Here is an 18,162-nt window from a genome sequence, read left to right on the forward strand (position 1 = left end):
TAATTCAGGACAAATTCTATTGAAAATTTAGCTTATATATGCATAAGAATATTTCCAGAAAAATAACTGTTAAACTATATAGCAAGATAGTATTTTGCTTTGTTCCAAATGAAATTTCGTATGACAAAAAATTAAATAAAAAATAAAGCATTAAATAAATTGGAAATTTTTTTAAAAAAAGTATAATATTTAAAAAAATGCAAAATAACTTATTCAATATAAAAAAAGTCTTTTGGAAAGATATTCTAAGTATATATACTTTAATATGTTTTAAAAAAATAAAAATGCTTAATACAGATTATCATCTCTTAAGAATTAATCTCATTTTATTAAACCCAATTATACAACAGAGAAGTAACATAAACATTACCAATCCAGTTATCCTAATTAATTTATTACCATAACAACAGGATAAGAGCTGAGCTTTTGTTTCGTCTCTATTAATTCGCTTATAAAATATATTTTACATTAAATCTTGAGAGTTTATATTGTTACTCATCTACCTAGCTGAAATTATTCGAAAGTTGTTAGTTCCTTGACAAGACAAATATTGAGTGTCCTTTTACCACGTACGACGCTTCATCACATTTACGACCAAGAGCAAGGGTCTTCAGGTCCATTACTCTAGATTGGATTTTTTTATTGCCAGTGAATTCATTAAGAATGCTTTAGAAGAAGCACAATGGAAATGTGGAGTAGAATCAGCTGAATTATCTAACTCTTAATGATTCACTTCATAGAGTCTCTAGTTTTTTCTTTTAAATCAAAACAAGACAGTCATTTAGGAGAAAAAAAACCACTTCAAACATTAGAAACAAAAAAATATCTGTAATAATTTTAAGATATTTCTAAGAAATTAAAAAAAGTTGAGTTTTGCATATTTCTTGACTATACAAATAATACATATACAAATAAAATAGTATATACTTATCTAAAGAAGCATATAATCGAACATGTATATATGAAATTTATGTATTTTCAGTGTTTAAATGTAATTTCACCAAACCTCTTTTTTGAGAAATATTTTTAGTAGCACCATTTTCAAGTAATCAAACGGGGAAACGCTTTATTTGAAAGAATTGATAACAACTTATTCTAATTATTCTAATTCAACTTATTCTAGAATGTATATTTAAAGCGTAAAGAAAAAAAGTATTTCTTGAATTATATCGTGAAAAACAAAACATTTCTCCCTAGAGGGAAATATTACTTCGTGATTTCATTACGAATAAAACACAGAAACACACGGCTTGCTAAGTTAAATATTTAAGATATGCATAAATGGAGGAGGGGGAGGAATGCAAGAAATTTATGGCTGAACTCTTTTGATAGAACAACTTAAAAATTGCCATTTAGTCAAAAAAAGATATTAGCAAGGTTTCAGCACCATTAGTTCAAGTTAAGCCCTGTTTTATTCAGTAATATGGCATGATTTGTAGAAAGAACAGAAGTAAAATTTTTTAAGAGATATCAAATGATAGTATCAATATGGATTAAGGGAGAAATAAGCTCACTTTTTACGAGCTTAGACATTATATCAAGTGCTACGGACTCAGAAGTTTATTAAAACACACTGAAGATTCGTAAGAAAAGAACGCTGTCATGGGAGTGTTTATTGTACATTTGTGATTTTCCAATAGAATATCTTTTTCTATGCATGTATTTGCATTTTATCAAATCTGGATCTTCAAAGAAGAATACTAATATTTTTAGACTGGACTGCAATGAGTTCAGATTTAAATACGATTTGCGCACTGCGGACACCAGCATGAAACAATGTTAGAATATTGAAAAATGACAAACAGAGAAATGACATTTCTGATGCTTGTTTTAATTTCGGCATAGCTACTTCGAGTACAAATTAATTAGTTCGATCGGTCTTTTTGTGGTGTAAAAATGCATTTATTTCAGGGCAAAATGGAAGAAGCGATTACTCAATGTATTGTTTATCGCTGCTTATTACGTTTTCTCACCTCACAGGCAATTTTCGAATTCCATCTTTAAAAAAATTGCATCGTCTTTTGAGTCTATCTAAGTTAGGAGTCCCTTTTTTTATTTTTGCGAAATAGTTTGAACCGGTAATCTGCCAAATCGTGCTGTAACCGCCAGTACAGCTAGCCATCAGAAGGAGTAATGTCCGGAAAATACGTCGGATTAGGTAAATTATCCTACTTGCGCGTTTCGAAATATTTTAAAGATTTTTGCACTATGGGGCCGAGCGTTCCATGCAGAAGAATAACTTTTTCATATCTTTGCTCGTATTCTAGCCATTTTTTTTTCGTCATGCACGTCACAAACGAATTAGTTGTAGCCTATACCGATCACCAGGTTGAACAGTACGCCGGGAAGTAATAATAGAATAATAGAATCGCCAAGTTAAACAGTTCAGATTGAACACTACGCTTTTAATCCCACCAGATATACAGCATAATCTTCGAACTATGAATATTCAGCATTGTTGTTGATGTTGATGTTCATGTTGATTGCAACGACTGACCGAGCCTAGCGTAGTATATCTTTTATTGGGGTTGTCTAGAATAGCTCATCCCAGTCACAATTTGACGTAAAAAAGTCCTTTCTTTGTTGCCTTTGAATCAGTTGCTAGCAAATGAAAAATCGCTTTTCAACGCCTCTCGGTTTCAGTTAATACAGCAAACACATTCTTTTACCTTTTTGCTTTTGAATCTTTTGAATAATTCTCATTGATTTTCAATCATCCAGAAACTGCTTGCTGGGTCATTCCCGATGATTCTGCAAACTCCTCTTGCGTTTGACTCGGATTTTCATCGAGTAATGCCTCCAATTCTTTGTCTTTGAATTTTTTTGGCTGTCCAGAGCGAGATTTATCTTCAGTTCTAAAATCATCATTCTGGAAACGCCCGAACCATACCCTGCTGGCTTATTAGTTGGAGCATTGTCATTATAAACTGTTACAAGCATTCGATGTGCTTCAGATGCACTTTTCTAATCTAATGCTAATGTTGAATAGTTAACACAAAATTTGACATATTAAACACAATAAAAAACAGGGTCTTTTATAAAATTCAAAGCGATATAAGCTAAATATTATAGATAGACGTCTAACCTCTCTGAAACCATCAGAATCAGCTGTCACTATGAAACATCCATAACAGCAAGAGCCATCTTTCGAAAACGGACTAAACTAATATGTACTCCGAATACATAAAAAAACTGTGTATTTGCATCAACGATGAATGACCCGTCAGTTAGTTCAGCTAAAGTAAACTTTTAATTATAAACTATTAAAGAATTTTTAAATTAAGAATTAAATCTATTTTTATAGAACAATTTTTTAGAACTTTTTTTTTATCTCAGAAGAATTTGGCACAATGAGTACGAGCAATTCCTACTATATCAATATATTTCTTAGTTTTAATCAATCGCAATTTGTTTATTATTTTCCCTTAAAGAAATAATTTAAATTTTTAATCGGTCTATTTGTTTTGGTCCTCATCTTAGTTCAGTAAAATATATCTACGTCAATTTTGGCGAGATTTCTATTAGAACACGGTAATGTTTCGCCAACCGTTTGTCTTAACCAAATTCAATCTCAGTAAGACATTTATTATTTGAAAAATATTCAAATTCATCCTAATGTAAAAGTTGTTTCTCAAATGATTTTTTTTATACTTTACATTCGATTAGTTTAGTTTTAACCCTTATGTTCATTTTGTATAGTATACCATATATACAACTTTATAAAAATATACGTTTGTACCCCTAAATATGTATGTTTATTATAAAATACACATGCCTAAATGTTTGTTCTTACACATTTTTATATATACATACCTATATACATTTTTTTTTGCTTGTATTCAAAAATGCAATCTTCCCACGATAATTAATTGCATTACTTCTTGTTTTAATCTTATGCCAGGAATTTGCAATTCTGAATCTTGTGCAGATCACGGCGATGAAATGGAAAGAGCCATCCGCCCCAAAATTCCATTCAGCACTAGCAGGAAGATGCTACATCCTTCATAGATTTAATGTATGCATGGCATTGTGGAACTGTTTTAGAATCCTATCTCAAAATTGCGATCGTCCCTTGCAAGCAATTTTAGCACTTTAGTGAAGCCAATATGATGTTCTAACTATGTTAGAAAAAATTTTTTGAAGCACCTTTGATAACCTTCGCACATTTTTTAAGCATATTAATATGTAAAAGATCAGTCCTTTGATGGCGAGTGGATGCCTATGCTTGAAGAGTATTAAATGTTATGAGATTTATGTTTACCCAGCAAAATATTTTTTAATGCAATTCTAACATGTTTCAAATTAATTGATATTTTTTTTACCATAATTGGGCTAAAAGAATGAGTTATCGGAACTCTGTGTAAAGAAATTCTACAAAACTAAAAGGAATGCTATTCATTTCCGAGTTCACTTTCGGAAAAGTTAAAAAAATCAGCAATACATTTTAAGAGTTAAACCTAATTTTCAATTTTTTATTCATTCCCCTGATTTTGTTTTGTGGGAAAAAATGCAATTTTCTGTAGAGATATAAATTACTAAATTACTTCAAAGACGTTTTTAATTGAAAGAAAAGTCGTTAATTTCTAAAGGGAATGTATGCAATATTTCATATAATCCATAATATCAAAGTTTTATCAACTACAGAAATTTTAACATCCTCCCAGAGCAGTTAGCATTGTTAAACAACAAATCTTCTTAAAAAAATAATGAAAAAATTCTTTGTTTTGATTATTATTGTTAATAATAACATATATGATATTCCAATAACCAACAATACGAAACAGTGTCAAAAATAAGCCAACAGAGGAAACAATGAAATGATCTGTTTTCTGTTGAAATTCATTTATGATTTTGAAACTCAAGTAGTTCGTTGAATCTGCGTCTTTTACTGTTCATTGAGAATTTTAATATGGATTTGTCAATGATTGCAGCTGTTGCTGCGACTGTTTTTGCAATTTTGTTATTTTTTTATAATTATCTGATGATGTTTTGCTCGTTCTGTATAATACCAGAACTCGGCGACATCACCGCGGTGGACATTGATCGCTTGAAACCACCAAAGCGCACATCCATTCCCACTGTTCAGTCCGTCATGGTGTTTAAGATGTGCCAAGGACTGGGAATACCAGTTAAACTGGCTGCCCCTATAGTGGAGAATGCACCGGAGGTTCACTCCGTCATGATTTTTAAAATGTGCGAGGGGCTTGGAATCCCTGCCAAGCTAGCCTAAAAAAAAAAAAAAATCTAAATTTTGTCACTCCGCATTGTTTTTTCTGGACTTGAACTATTTATCACATCAAGCGGAGTTCCATTGGAATGAGTAACAAAATTTTCTAACTGCAAGCAACAATAGTATCCATACATTCAAATTCAAGAAATAGCCTCAATAACTATCTTCACATCTATCATCTGCCTTCATTTCTTGCATCTGGAGCTTCCCTGCACTAACATCACTGCAAAAGATCGACTCAAGAAAATACTTTTTTCCCGACATTGACTTTTATATACCTGAATGTGACTATTAAAAACTACCTATCGCGTAAATTGAAGTGTTGTTATCTGATAGCGCACCATAACATCAGGTGCCAAAGGCTGCGTCCATCGTAAGATAATGAATGTCCACCATCTTGACGAAAGATAAACGAAAAGTGGATGGCGCAGCAGTGATGGGAGGGTTGGCGGGAGGGGAACGAGAGTAGCCCACCTCCACGTGGTGTTCCCCGGGCAACGGTGCAATTCTGTTAATTGCAACGGCTAAGAGGCTACTGAACAGAAAGGGAAAAGATGCTTTGAAATTGATGGAAAAAATTTCTATAACTGATAATCCATAAAAATTTATTTTTAATGGAAAAATATTTGATGAATCGGGAAATCAACTACAGTATTAATTTAATATTGTTTACACATAGAATCAGGCATGATTAAAATAAAATTTTTCGGTTTCATAGCTGAATTTCAATGTTTTGAAGCAAAAATGTATCGATGTTGGAGAAAGAACCATGAAATTTACAATAGATAGTACTGATTTCTAGCACATAAATATAAAAATAAAGCATTTAAAATACTGGATGAATTTTATTTGCTTTTTCAGAGCATTCAAACTCTAATTACTGTGAAAGTACATTTCTTTTTGAAATGTACAAAGTGTATAGATATCATAGCTTTCAAAACTATGTTTGAAATCAAAATTCATCCATTAGCAAGAGGATTTTTATTCAGTATTTTGATGTGTTTTTATTGATTTATTTGAGTATGGTTGCACCTAAGAATATAAAATGGCTGAAAAATATGAATTCTTTTCACGCAGCAAAAATTCCCTTCAAATTCGTTTGTAATCCAATGATTAGTAAAACACTTTCTGTTTTAATCAAAAACAAAATAATCGGAAACATATTTTTAGAAGGAAAAAAATCATTTGCAATCCCCCCCCCAAAAAAAAAAGATGGACCAAAAAATTAAAGTTTGATATTAAATAAGTAACAATAATCAAATTCTGATTAATAAGTGAGAAATGTATTAGACATAAATGAAACAAAGTAAAAAGTGTTATTTGATATTGAATCAAATACTAATTTTATATTGAATCAAATACTTAGAGAAAAAAATTATTCTTAGTTTTATAAATCATTTAGTATTTTATAATTAAAAGCTTACATATACTGAGCTAATTTTTGGATCTTTCATCGTTGAAACTAATACGTACTTATTTAATATAACTCATATCCAAATTGAAAGGAGCATCAAAAATTAATTTTGCTTGGTTACTACAAATTTCCCAGAAATTGCTTCAGACTGGAGTCAACAGTTCGAAAATCTTATTTAAATTTGAACTCGGTTTAGATGATTCCAAAATATTAGTTCTTTTATTTAGACGTCCAAATCTAGGGTCAAGCAGATCAACACAAGTAAAAGAATGTTATGCTATTGAAAAAAAAAAAAAAAAAACGCATATATACAATACTCCGAAGTGCGACTGGTGAAAGTGAATTTCGAGTATGTTTTAATATAGCTCTTATTCCGTAGCACCTGATATAATATCTAAGTTCATAAAGAGGTAAGCGGAATTATTTATCCCTCAGTTATTAATGACTCTGTCATATCATGCCGCTTAGAAGAATACATTTTTATTCTTTCTATTAATAATGTCACTATTACTGAAATTCATCATATCCATTAAAAAAGAAAAACAAGACAAGAAAAAAGTCTTCATCATTCGTCATTTTTTTTTTTTTTTTGTATTTTTTAGGAGACAATCTAAATTTTTTTCAATTTGACTATTCTTTTGTGTTTTGTATGTTTTATATCTTATCGCTTTAAACTATTATGGATATTTCTTTGAAATGTAAATTTAGAATTCTAATCTATCATTCATTTCGGTGTTAACCGAGACTGAATATTAAATATTTGCTTGTCTTGATTATTTGGGCTTGCATTCTGAATTTTTATCCTGGATAAAAGGTATTATAATATTTAAAATTTACCTTAACCAATTTGTGTCTTCCCGTGTGATTCCTGATTTTTGAAATGCTGATCAATTTAGCATTTCAGACAACAACTTGACATTAAGAAAATTTGAGTAGTCTTTCAATTCATCTCCATTTTTCCTGAAATACAAAATAAGATGCAGCTATTCAAATTTCCATCAGATAATGGTTTAAAACTTTTCCAAGTAACAATATAAAGTGTAATTTCAAATACCGAGATAATAATATAAATAATATTAAATATAAACGTAATTTAAAATAATTATAAATATACGTAATCGGAAAGAAAGAATTGGAGCAACATGGCGAAAAGTGGGAGACCAGACTAGTTTTAGACTGTAAAAATAAATACAAATGATCAAATCTGCTTACAGACTAATGGCACGAGAATAATGCTAAAAAGATACGATTGCATTATTGCCTTTATGTTTTAAGCATAAGTTTTAAAAAATTAATGTTAATAATATCTGTTGAGACAAATGGTTAGCTATTAGTAACGTAAAGAAATTAAAAGCCAGCAATTGAGATATAGCTGCAGAATGCATGTAACACAGAAGTTCATTTTAGAGTGTATTATAGAGAATATGCGGAGAGACAACAAAAAGTGATTGAAAACAATGCAAACAATAACCATCTATCCAAAACTTTCTTGTATACTCTCTTAAGAAACTGAATTTGTATTTTACACGCGCTTTTTCCCAACCGATTGAAACTAAAATTTGATAAAGAACTACATTTGTAGTGACAAAATCATATACCAAATTTGATATATTTAAGTAAATGCGTTTTTAAGTTTTCGCGTTAACATGTTTCTGAAAATACAGATCGAGGCACCGTTAATCTCATGTTGGATTTGATTCAAGTGTCTTCATATAGTGATAAGTTCCTTCATTATAGATTTTAAAGGTACTATTCCGTTAGTCAGGAGCAAATGTCGCCAACTGTGAACCAAACGCGAATTTAGGGTAAGAAATTTGGCGACATTCTACATTATTTGGCGATTTTTCCGCTTGCGCCCGGCTAACGGGAAAGTACCATTTTAAATCTGCTTGCCAAATTTTATCCACCTAACCTCCTTCGTCTTGTAGTTATCGTGTTAACTTATATTCAAACTGCTGGACAGACAGACTTCCTCAGAACGAATTTTGTTTGAAGTTCCATAGAAATCTACAAATTAAGAGTAAAAACTATATACTGAACTTTTACCTATTAGCTCAAAACATTTTAGAGATGTCATATTCACAGATAGACAGAATGCCAAAAATGAGTTTTTGGAACTCATGGATGACTAAAACGTGGAGATTCGTCAAAATCTCGAGTTTTTATTTTTTTTGCGATTACTATACTTTATACTTCGTATAGGAAAAAATACAAAAGGGGTTTATTCTACTATAAGAAGTATTAAATTACTCCAAATATAACAGCATAACATCACGTTCTTTTACGATGCTTATCCTGACGGGTGAAAAAGTGAAAGTAACAATATAGTTTACAACTAGCTGCAACGCTCGCCAACTTGGCACATTTCAAAGAAATTACTTAACAATGTCGATTACTAACTGGAAATAGAAATACTGATTAACAGTTAACAGACAACGTGAATAAGAGCTTTCTTTTGGCACGCTCTAAGCACCATTAATAATTCCAAATTTGTCACAAATTTAGCAGAAAAAAGCCACTTTCATCATCAAATTTTCACTCATTTCATTGATATTTGTATACGTATTATCTGCATTTAATTTAAAACTTCTGCAAGCATGGATGCTTTCCAACACTCCCAAAAATAATTTATTTGGTGTCTTCTATTTGACAGGCTCAATACATTATTCCGCAATTTTTCCCATTCTGTTTGCCTGTTCCTTGTAGGATTTTTACAAAAATCAGGGGGTTTTTTTCAACCCGCCATCTATCACTGCCTTGGTTTTTCCCATACAATTATAAAATGTTTGACTTAAAACAGAGTAGGTCCATTTTTCCTAGCTACATTGCGAGTCTAACTCGCTGAATTCTCCTCTGTAGACAGGCGAAAGTTTCAATTATGCATGATCTTGCGGGTAATGGTTCGGAACCTTCCGCTCGAAACGAGTGTTAAAACAAAGGAGAGATTTATATGCCGGCTTCCGCCGTATTATAAATTCCGTCAAATGCTAAACCGAACCGGACTCCAAATTCGGGAGAAGTCACGTAGCGAGACGCATTTGAAATGATTGGTCAAAACGATTGGCTAAAACCAAATATGCATATAGAATTTTTCGCAGCCCATCCATCACGTGCTGTATCGGATTCGCTTGCGTTTCGAATAGGAAATGTTTTTATTTTTTTTTTCTCGTATACGAAGCTCACAAAGAGATAGTATTGCAATAGTCAAAAAATTCAAACATGAAATTTTCACGAATTTTCACGTTTTAGATCTCCCTGCGTTCTAGAAACACATTTTTATGCATTCTGTCTCTCTGTGAACATGTTTACACTTTAGATGCTAAATCTATAAAAAAACTGCTAGTGAATTCTGCGTATTTATTGACAATTCCTCTATAGTTCAAAATATTAGTCATAATGATGTAGATAATCCAATTGTGTCATTTATTTCCAAGTCCAATCTTAATAATTTTTGGACTACTATTAAAAATTCATCGAACCTCGTCATTAAACTATTTTCAGAAAGTTATAATAGCAAATTCTTCCCATACACGTTTTCTCCCTCAGTATATAATATCATGTTCCTTTTATTTAATTTAAAGCCATTTAAATATTATTAGCTTTATGTTAGAATATTTTGATATCTAAATGTAAAATACTTGTTATGCAATTCAATGTGGAAAGATTTTTCTTTAAAACGTGATTCCAAAGATTCTCATTTACATCGCTGTAATGAAAGTTGCTTATTTTATGGCCTAAACCTTCATATTTACTTATAATAAAGATTTGTGTGTGGAGGGGGGGGAGGAAGAATGCTCTAAAGTGCAGTCCGTTTGGCTTGCAACATATACTACACTGAATGGTGAAAATGTGCGCCTCGGAATGATTATTTTGAAATTTTCATTAATAAAAATATTAAGAACAAAATGAATAAACTAAACAAAAATTAGACTTGGGGGGGATTTTCCACGATTATGCACCTAAATATTACAGTATAAAAAAGATTTTTAGACCTTCTTAGAATTCAGTAAAACTATCTAATATCAATGCTTTTTAATACATCAATGAAATTTCTATTTTTAATCAACTTAAAAAATATTTTTAGCATAGTTTCCAATAATTTACTTCAAACAAAATAAAAATAAAATTTATTCTACGCGTGCATATTATACGTGCAAGAGAAGAATTATTTTTTTATCAGTAAGTTGCCGTCACGTTGTCAAAAATTCAAATACAAAAATTAAATTAACTTTTATTGCAAACTAAACATAAAAAAATGCAATTCCAGCACGAGTCATAAAAAATATAATAAAAATTAAATATATTTTTTTCCAGAAAGATAAGTAAGTGTAAAAATAATTTTTCTGTCTTTCTTTCTAAATTTTTTAAAAAAATATTTATATTATGAATTTAAATAATTCTATGATAAGAATTAATTCTGTGTTCTATTTAAGATAAACATAGTTTAGACATAACAACACATGCAGGCTTGTGTGGGGGTGAGTGTAGGTGGATGGAGGGCATGTGTCTTCGAGCATGCGCCTCTGGAAAATGATGGAAATGAAATAAAAAGTACTATTTCATGCACTTTGAATGAATAAATGTTTTAATGAATAACAAATTTTATATTTGTATACAAACTATCGATCCTATGAATCAAATTTAGTTAGTCCTTAATACACTAACATTTTATATAAAATGAAAAGTCCACTTTATTACGAGTGAGTTATGAAAATCTGAATATTAATATCCTATAAAAGCGCGAGATATTAAACCACTTGGTTTCTCTCTCCTCTAAAGGTACATCAATCAGAACCCCGAGTTTAATTAGTGAAACATTAGGAAATTGCTGATTATCCTAAAATAGTGGCACTCAAAACTCCATTACTAAACTCTATCCAAAACTCCAAATTTTCTAATGAAGAAGCTATTAAAAGACCTAGCTATATAAAATATTTCATTGAAAATTTTAGTGAATATTGCCTAATTTAAGTGATTAAGATTCAAATTCAGTATCTCTTCAATTCGAAAAGGAGCAATGAATACGGTAATGTCTTGATCTAGACTGATCAAATAACGAAGCTGAATTTCCAGACAATTCTTTATTTTACAGCCCTATATATACAAAGAACAACTTCTTCTAATCTTGGTTAAATAAATAGTTATTTACACCTGTAGTAGGAGATACAACAGTTAAAATCGAAAGGTTTCTTGAAACTCAGTTGGTTCACGGACTCCGAACACGTGGGCGTCGTCCAACAGTCTCCCTACAATTCGTTTCTTCTCTTCTCCTAAAAAAAAAAATCTCCGCACTTTATTTCGGCGACAATCTCCGCCTCTTAATTTACATTGGTCATTTGAGCTCTCTTTTGGCCAATCGGAGTTCAGCAATATGCTCTCTCAGCGGTGCCAGTGGTCGTGGGAAGGTCCTTTCAGAAAGAGAAACATCTAGCATCCAGATGTTTGGGCACCCCTTTCTCTTTGAAGGTACTATAAATACTTCTTTGTCGAGGAATTCCGCATGTGGTCTTTCACTGTAGTCGCTAATGAATAGATGCGAGACCACCCAGGTGAAAAGATCCACCATCTGGCTATCTGGAGGACTTTAGTAAGTAACAGCGACGACGCAGCTGGCTGTAAATGTCTTATCAGTACTGGGAAGCGGGCAATGTTACAATACCAACCAGAAGGATAGTAAGAATATTTAATCCAGAAGAAAGTACTAAAATTTTGTAGGAACATCTAAAATCTACTTAAACGAATAAAGATTGAAAATTAAAGTAGAACCAGTGTTTTATTTAATTTTGTATTATTTCTTCGTAGTATTCTTACTTCTCTTGATAAGCCCCAAGATCTTTTGTTTAGCAGACAGGAGCGTTACCTTCCATTTAAAAAACCATTTATTTTCGAAATTCCACCACATTGTTAATATAAATTTATGTCCCTATTCTTTCTCTTTGTACGCTTTTCTTTTAACAAATTAATTCTAAAATCGATTTATTTTTATAGTAGAACTGAAACTCTTCGAAACTTACGGAGCTATAAATTTGAGCAAAACTTGAAAAAATTCTAAAAATTTTATTTTTTTAAACTTTTATTTATTAATTCTACATAATATTTAGCTAATTTCGAAATTAGAAGGTATTCATAATTTGTACCTTTTATTTTAAAAAATATATTTTATAAAATAATTTCTATATTCTATTTAAAAATTTCAGTTTGAAAATGCGAAATATTTCTTAATATTCCTAGATATTATCATTTATTTTTAAAACTGTTGATGAAGCGTTTCTTGGAAACAAAATAAAATTTAAAAAAAAATGTTTTCTTTCTAAATAAATTCTTTAACGATGCGAGAACTTAAAATACTTTTTGCTGCAATTTAAAATACTATTCTAGATTTTTCCCTAACCGAAAATAAAATTTAATTTTTAAAAGTTGCGAATAACCCATTCTAAAGTTTACACATAAAAAAAAAATCAGTCTGTTGAGAATTCTCGGTGCAAAAACTACCAGAAGTAAAACAATGACGTTTCTGGTCGTAGAATGAACAAATATTTCACCGGAATTCGTCCACTGCCACTGAAAGGAGAGCATTATACCCTTTATTTTAAAATTCAAGAACGGAAGTTCTCGAAGAAGCAGCGGTGGATTAATGACAGTTAGATAAAAACTTTTCCTGCGAATCTATAGCTCTGCTCTCTTGTGGACCCAGTAACAGCCCACGTGGCCTTAATAGCCCCAAACGAATTCTGGGCAATTTTATTTCCATCAAAGCCTTGTCTTTGCGAGGAAAGGACACCCCACCTGCCTTCAACTGCAACCGCAAGTCCCGTTGTGTCGATGAATATTTAAAGGAGTGTTTAAAGGGAGCGATTCAACTGCAACCGCACGTAACCCATTCCTGTTCCAATAATTGAAGGAACGGTTCCTTTTCTTTTTCTTGGTCCATCATTTGGGAGATGACGATTCGGTGTTTCCAAAGTTTTAATCGAATAGGGGCTCCGTTAATTTCTTCGCTCTCCCCTTCTCCTCCAATAAAAGTCAATGGGAAAGGTCAGTTTATTAACTAGCCAGAAAAGTTTGTTCAGTCTAATCTGATTATATTGGAACGCGAATTCTTTAATGGAGATGGGTGGTCCAAAATGACGAATTAAAGTAAAACCCATCAATTAGTTTACTCTTTTCAACCCATAGAATAAAAACAACTATTGGATATTAAGATGAATGGGTGTTAAAACATTTTAGGATCATTTGTTTTCGAAATTGATTTAATTGAAAAGGATGTGAAGAGTATAACGTGATTATGTCCTTAACTTAAGTATACAATTATTGTTCCAATTATTCAAGGTGTTTATCACTGGAATAAAAAAATAAGTGCACAAAAAATATTTTTTAAAAATATGTGAAAATATTTATATCTATGGATACTTCCATTCGCTTAGTTTTATTGCAGCGCGCAACAAAAGTTTTTATAAATTAAATATTTCTTATTATTATTTTTATTTCTGTAAAAACGGTATCGGCGTGTAAAAAAGTAATTTTGCGCTGTCGGCCAAACAACTAATAATGTTCCTGTTGAATTGTTCCGAACATATCCTGAATTTAATCACTGATTACTGAACTATTAAAAAAGATAAGTAAAACAAATGATAAAGATGTTTTTAGAATGTTTTAGCATAACAACTTTACGATTGCTTTAAAAATTTTTGCAGCTTCTAATGGATGTTTGTTACACTTTGATATGAATATCATTAGCAGCTCGGACAATATCACAACATAGTATTTTAATCAGATAATACCAATTTTTTCTGTGAAGGAAATAAAATTTAAGTATGCTCTAGCCAATTTTATATACAACAGTAAATCTCTTCGTATTAGGTATATTTCAATACAAAAATAATGTATAGCTACCTTTTATAATTGCGATTTTCAGATCCTTTTTTAAATCTTGTTATTAATTTATGGTCATCTTGTATTTACCTTCACTCAATAATATATTTCATAAGGGCCAAAATATATTTATAAACCATGCCCGCATTTCTCACCCAGCATGTGAAGTGGATTAAGTTCAGAAAGGATTTAATCTAAAATATAATCATTAATTTAATACTTCATTTAATTTTTATTTAATAATTATTCTGTGACAAAGCATGAAATTAATTTTTATCTATTTAATAAAGTTGTTAAAAATTTTTGTGACAACTGTGAACATCAACTACATGTATGAAATTGAATTACTACGGTAACGAAAAAAAAATGAAATAAACGAAGCATTTAATCACGTACGTCAGCTTTCGTTACTCGACAATTCATCACACTAAACTAAATAGGAAAATGCATTTTTTATCCATTTCATTTAGCTCAAAAAACTGAGATAAGTGTGGCATTCCTCGAATAATTACTTGTCTAATTACGAAAAAAAAGAGCTTTACTTTTTTATGGAATAATTAATTGCTGTTACAAAGTTGATGAACTGTAACGTAGTCTTTTTGTCGACAGAAACGAATGTTTTATCATTTTTTTAGCATTTGTATTCTTGTACAGAGTGGCTGAGCACACAAAATTATAGAGAAATAGTAAGAAAAAAGTAGCAGGGATATATTAAAAAAAAAGAGAATTAATTTAGAGATACTCGTTGATCGCGCAAATCGGCATGAAACATGTGAAAAGTCTATAAAGAGTCCCTGAGTAATGGGAAGAGGTCATGCAATTTCCAGCTTTCTTTGGTCCATGTATACGTTAAAAAACGAGCTGGTCATACGGCGAAGAAATTGTTTTTGCTGGATAAAGAGTTGGCCAGCGTTCTATAGTTCATTTGTAATTTGTATTATTCGATGAAATATATCGTCTGTACATCGTTTGTTCTAGATAATTTGTAATCCTTTTGATTGCCGGTGGAAATGAGACGAAAATCTGCCAGATTTCTGTTTGCCGAACTAAAGACTTTTTTGGAAACTTGTTTTTAAAATGGGCAAGGAGGGGGGGGGGATACAATATGGTATGTTTTTTTTAAAATAGATTTTTAAAAATTTATTTATCAGGAACTAGGAATTAATCAGGAACATGTCGGAACAAAAGTTGCATCCGACACACAAACGAAAATAAATTAAAAAATAAATTCAATTTATTTAATTTCGAATCTATTAACAGTGTAATTCGATTATTTAATGAAATTTAACAAAATAAATTATATTAAATTTTATTATAAAAAGGAAAAAAAATAAAGGGAAAGCAAAAAATAAAATGAAAATCAATAATAGTAATTAAAATTCATGAAATAAAATAAAGCTATAAATTGAGATTAAATCCTCTTTTATTAAACAAAATCAAATATTAAGACCTTAAAAATTGAAGAAAGTTCTTGTTGGGATGGGCCTGGTAATGTCACGACAATAGAGCGGGAGAGCTCAGCTTCGAAACCCGCTTAGGTATAGTTAATATGTGGGTTCTATGCTCGTTAAATTTCACGTCCTGCGCCTTCCGTTGGCGAGAAACAGAAGGTTAAAGAAGGAGTTGCCAGGTATCGTCCTTGTTATCTGAAAATTATGAGACCCATTGCAAAGTAATCCTATTATTGCTTTCAGACGAGATGTTAATATATCTGAACAAAATACTCAAGCACTCAAATAGAAAGAAAATCTCCCCTTCCATTAATTACTGCAATTTCGATGTTTTGATGCATTCAGTGTAGTTGTTAAATTCATTGGATGTTTCTTAATCATATTATTTATAACTTAAATGTCTCGTTTCTTAAACGGTCCTTAAAAACAAACGATATCAAATAAGAACAGTATACTCTTTCTTAAATAGACTTAATTATATTGAATTATGCTAAAGCTAAAAGACTAATTATGTTTTTTTCGCAATTTTTTATTACTGTTTCAGTCGTGCAGATTCTCATATTTTCTCCATCCTATGAAACGCTATGCAGCAGTCATTGTATTGTCTAACAAACAGGTTTAAATATTAAACATCAATTATGGAACTAGCGTTTAGCTCATTTGAAATCGTAATGAAATCTTCTTTATTAATGTTGTTTGATCTGCCGTCGTGCAGTTGCCATTCACACAACAGACCTCTGTTTCTTCATTTATAGAAATGAATTTATAAATTATTAGGAGCAGCTTGAAGAAATGGGATAACAAATTTGATCCTTAAATATACGAAAAGTATTGGAACATCGCCTACGGCAACGCTGTATTTAGTAACAGCATTTCTAGAGAAAAATAAAATAATTAAAATAAGTAATATTAAAAGTAGATGTAACAGGTAAAATATTCCAAAATAATGAATTCAGTATTTAATATATCTATGAAAGTAAAATTAAACTAATTAACTTTTAAAGCATGTAAAATGATTTTAAAATTATTTTGAAACTATGAATACATCGCTTTACACATGCATTATCATTTCAAATAACTATAAACAACAGCCTTTGCTAGATCGATCACTGATTCTAGTGAAACTCCGTTTAGCGAAACTGCCCAGGTAACCAGCCATCACTCATGGGCAAGTATCTTGATCGATAAAGCGTTAAGTGCCTCGTTTCTCCTTGATGTATTGGTTAATTGCCATGACAATGGTCAAACAGTCGACAACGAGGATGCTGTTGACTCAGGGAATGACACGTGTTGAATCGGGGTTGACAATGATCGAGTTTGTATAGACGTCAACTGAACTTCAATCAACTCGGTGGCTTCATCATTCGTTGAGACAATATTACAATCTACTTAAATGAAAACTTTGTATTCCAGTTGTTTAAGTTTTAATGACGATATTTAATCTGTACTAATAATAAAGGTGTGTGTGTGTGTGTGTGTGTGTGTGTGTGTGTGTGTGTGTGTGTGTGTGTGTGTGTGTGTGTGTGTGTGTGTGTGTGTGTGTGTGTGTGTGGGTTGGGGTGGTTCTGTAGGCCAAACCGTTTAACCTACAGGAAACAAACTTGACACATTAGCACTTTAGAGTAAGGAAATGTGTATTCCGGAGAGATTTTTTTTTGAGATTTTAATTAGAATTTAATTAAAAACGAAGATGAATTTTGGCACTTTAGTGTAATACCTTCCACAGAGCTCCAACACATGATATAGCCATGTATGAAATGCTAGCTCTAATAGAGTAGTTTAAACTTTACAAAAAATAAAAAAACTGGCTGTCTTTGATGATTCCAAAATCAGTTTGTGGAAGACTAAGCATTTTACTTGAAATAAATCAATGATTAATTATTGTTCTTAGATGGAAATTTTAAGTTAATCTTGTCCATGGTGGATTTTTATGAAACGCAGAGCATAAAGTTCATCGTTAAAATGTTCAAAGCAGAAAAATTGCGTGAGAAGTGGGCTCATATATTTCATGCATTTAAAACGAGACTTCCTCATTTCTACTAAAATCAGCAACTCTTGGTATTATCAACGTTATCGGTGCTGCAAGTCTGATGTCATAGAGTTAAAGTTGTTATAATCAGGTTTTGAGAGATATGAGAAACATCAAATGATCACGTGATTGGTTTGAATAAAGAAGTATAAGGAAATTAAGTTTA

The sequence above is a fragment of the Argiope bruennichi genome, chromosome 4, assembly GCF_947563725.1.
Source record: "Argiope bruennichi chromosome 4, qqArgBrue1.1, whole genome shotgun sequence".
Lineage (NCBI taxonomy): Eukaryota > Metazoa > Arthropoda > Arachnida > Araneae > Araneidae > Argiope > Argiope bruennichi.